Here is a 4,104-nt window from a genome sequence, read left to right as displayed (position 1 = left end):
CTCAGAAGAATGGGGGCAAAGAAATTGTTAAAGAGATTAGCTTTGTCATCTGGTGCAACCACCGTATTTCCTAGCGTGTCCTGCAGAGGCCCCACGTTACCCAGTACCTTCTTTTTACCCCCATGTATTTAAAAAAGGACTTCTTATTATCCAGGTTGCTAGTCCCAGTTCCATCTCTGCCTTAGACTTCCTTACAGCCCCCCTACAATCTCAAGCAAAGGAGGTATAATCTTCCCTGGTGATGGCCCCTTGCTTCCATTGGGTGTATGCCTCCTTTTTACCTTTGAGACATTCCTGGATGCTTTTGATGAGCCATGGGGGCTTTTGAACACTCTTACCCCCTTTGATCTGTGTTGGGATTGTCACCCTTTGGGCTTGGAGGATCATCTCCTTAAGGACCACTCTTCTTGGACTCCCAACTCCCCTCTCCTCAGAGCCTCCTCGACTAGTCTCCTTACCTCATTGAAATCCACGCTCCTGAAGTCCAGGGCTGCTGCCTTGCTGCAGGCCTTTGACACCCTGCGCTGGCTTGTGAATTCCAGTAGACGATGATCGCTGTCACCCAGGTGGTCACCTGTGGCCAGGACCAGGTCCAACACAGTATTTCGCCTGGTGGGACTGTACACCTCCTGGGTTAGGTGGAGGTCCTGTAACTCGCCTAGGAACCTACATGAGCAGTCAGACCTGGCTGACTGCTCTTCCCAGCAGATGTCTGGAAATGGTTGCCGAACCTTGGTCGGTTCTCGCCCCCCCTACCCCCCCCACCACCAGCAGCGGCTGTGGGAGTTCCCCCACTTACCACCGCCGGGCTCCCGCCGCCACCAGACCCCCACAACTGCGGGGGGGCACATGCCTTTCATGCTTACTCTCCTTCACTAATCCTTTGCAGAAAGTAGGACAGGGTAGCACCTTAGTGACTTACTCATTCAAAAATGCATATGCTTTCCTAGATGATAGCTCTGAAATTGTTCTGTTATAATCTTTCTGTGAAGCATCTGATGAAGTAGGCTGTCTCTTATGAAAGCATATGCAATTTTTGAACAAGGTAGTCTCTAAGCTGCTACCCTAACTTGCCGGTACCTGACTTCTAATGAACATAGCTAAGCACCTCTCTCTAGGCCCTGTCAGAGAACTTAGATACATTTCTACACTCGGGCAACCACCTATGCATATCCATTGTTCCAAGACACTCCTGCTCAAATAGGTTACCGTGAAAAGGTTAAACAACCAGTGTTGTCCCTAGTTTGGGAGGGACATGGCCAATGACTTAAAGTACATATTGGATTCCACATAATCTGAAGTGATGTCCACAGCGTAACAGTTTTTCATAACAACTGCAGAACTTCAACCAGAATTCAGAAGTTGTACAGAATGAGAGTCCCCACATCATTGTACTAAGATAAGCTTTCAAATAAAAAAGAAAGCTGGGCTTGGAATATCCAGTAGAGAGAAGCTTTGCTTTCTTTTGACATCCTTCCAACAACCTTTAGCATTCCCAAATGAGATTGCACTGAAGAGTGTTTCTGGTATGTAGTTGGTGCTCATAAATCTGATGCACTTGATAAGTCCAAATGTTAACAGGACCTTTGCCCATAGTTCAGCTTCCATTAACTTAAGTGTTAAAGTTTTTATTGAAAGAAGCAAACTAAAGATTTTTGTGTGGAATTTTTGTGTCTGCTCTTGTGAGCAAAGTGTAAAACCAAGGTCCTGATTAACTCTGGCATATTAAAGACTCTACAGCCAAATTCTAATTGGGTAATTAAATTCAGCTTATTTAAATCCCCTGACATTTCAGGTATTCTTCACTTCCTGTCCTAAGCTGGTGCATAGTGTTGCTATATGATATTAAATAGTTGTTTCATTCCACTGTGCCAGTGAAGTGACCGTTAAGTATCATGTATCAGTTTAAGTTTGCAAAGCACTTTAGGATCCAAATCTTTCCTAGATATGTAATAAGATCTTAATGTTTTTATTTTCTTTTGACCCTCCATAGAAAGAAGCTGTTCTGACTGCAGAATGTTCTGTATGTGTAGCCTGTGTTACAGAGATAATGAAAATAATTCACAGATTGTTAAGCATTTATAATGTGGTATACAGGTTTCCCTCATTTTATGCTGTACATGCGTTCCTGGAAAATGGCACATAACTTGAATTCACATAAAGGGAACCTACTTTACAATGTAACAAATAGGGATAGGTTACAAGACCTTAGCTGTACTGACCCCCAGACCCATTTCTAGCACTTTTACAAGACAATTTTGGTACTCACTAACAGCAGACAGTACACACAAGCACAGGGTGGTGGTAAATGTTACCATAATGGAGATGGCAACTACAGTAATATGTGTTGCAGACAACAAGTGAGGAGCACAGATCCATACAAGACACTGTATTTTAGTGGCCATCACTCCCAGGATGCACTGCACAAAGCAGCTGACTACGGGCTTCCACCACACTGATTGTATAAGGGTGAATTTACCTCACATACAATGAATTTTAATAATAATTTCAATAATAAACTTGAATTTCAGTTATGCCGGTATAAGTCAAACGTTACTCTGTTGAAGTTAATGGAATTACACTTGTGTAAGTGAGATCAAAATCAGGTTCTATATATACAAACCCAAATATCAGATAATAGATTTGCTTCTGTTTTGGCTTGTGTTTGGAACAAATAAATCTGAATAATTTTCACCTTTAGGAATGAAATATGACCTATAAACTAGGGTACATACAGCTGTTGGGGACAGGAGGGCAGGCTAGGGGAAAGTTAGAACACGTTAAAATTGGCCATCCAATCTAACTTCATTCGACCAGGTGTGGACCTTACAGTTGGGGGTGCAGACAGAGATAACAATTTTCACCTGATATAGTGCAGAAAGTGGTCTGTATGACAGACCAGATAAAGATGTTTCAAAACAGAGCCTCTTCTGTAACTTCTGTCTGCCTGCCTACCATCCTGTCTCAGTTTTCAGAATGGGAAGAGAGAAAGGAAGCGGAGGGAGTTCAGTCTGAGGGTTTTTCAGCCCCTGCTGGAGGGTGGGGCAGGTAGTGCCCCCTCCCTCCCAAGGTTGGGAGGGCACTCCAGTTCACCCACCCCACCCTCCAGCACCAGCTGGGGAACCCCTAGAATGAGCTTTCTCTGCTCCCTTCCCCCTCCCATTCTGAAAACATCGCAGTTTCTCAGGGAGGAGGGGCCATTGCTAGGGGAAACCACCTGTAGGCTGCAGCCAGCCATAGGCAGTGGAAGGCCAGGACTAACCGCCACACCACGCTCAGCACCCCCACCATGCTCAGAACACTTCCTGCAAAGTGTTCTCAGTTACAGCAGGGAGCTGCACTTCTGTCTGCACTCTTGGATCCCTGTTTAGGTCAGTCTGAGTGCAAACTGTAAACAAGTTCCAGGAAGGTTTGATCAGTCTAAAAATGGCCGACCTGATCTAAGTTAACCCTACCTCCAAAGTAGTGTAATTTACATTGGGTTGGCCATTTTTCACTTCCCTAAACTTGTGTACAGTTCCCAGGGCTAGGAAAGACCAGCCACTGCCCCCAATCCCAGGGCTGAGCTTTTCCTACCTACCCCCCCGGCATGGACTATTTTTAGAGCCCAGTCCCTCACCCCTTCCCACAACCCCCTCATCTTGCAAGCCATTCCCAGTGCTGGTTTTATCAGTGTTTGTCAATGCCAGGAGCCAAGAAAATAAGTCCCAGTGTGCAGAGGACAGAAGGAATGGAGGGGACGGGGATCACCTCACCAAGGCAGGGTTGGTGGGCTAAAATAGCCCCTGGTCCCCCTCAAGGCTTCCTGCAGACCCTGTAAGCCCCATTGATCCCACCAAACCCTCCCAGACCTCATTGACCTCCAATAGATGCTGTTGTCTGCCCCCCAATCCCTCCTGTGGACCCTGCCTGCCTCCCCATCCCACCCTCAAATGCTGCCTGCCCCCCTGAACCTTCCTGCGGATCCAGCTTGCCCCCTGATTCTTCCAACCTCCTCCATTAGCCCCTACATCCTGACTTACCTTAGATCAGGTGGCTCTTTTTAATTCAGTCTAACCTTCCCCTAGCATCCCCAAATGTCTGTACCAAGCCCTAGTTTAGCAG

The 4,104-nt window shown here is 46.2% G+C and overlaps 1 protein-coding gene across 1 annotated transcript in view; it reads left to right on the top strand.

Annotated features, from left to right (window-relative positions):
- The window catches only part of GNAL (G protein subunit alpha L), a 222,239-nt gene that overhangs the window by 186,264 nt on the left and 31,871 nt on the right, over positions 1 to 4,104 (top strand). The gene's annotated exons all lie outside the window — the stretch shown is intronic.

Source organism: Gavialis gangeticus, unplaced genomic scaffold (assembly GCF_001723915.1).
Source record: "Gavialis gangeticus isolate Ggan-Ray unplaced genomic scaffold, GavGan_comp1, whole genome shotgun sequence".
In the NCBI taxonomy this organism is placed as follows: domain Eukaryota; kingdom Metazoa; phylum Chordata; order Crocodylia; family Gavialidae; genus Gavialis; species Gavialis gangeticus.
Note: the sequence above shows the minus strand (reverse complement) of the source record. Positions and strands in the feature narration are given on the sequence as shown.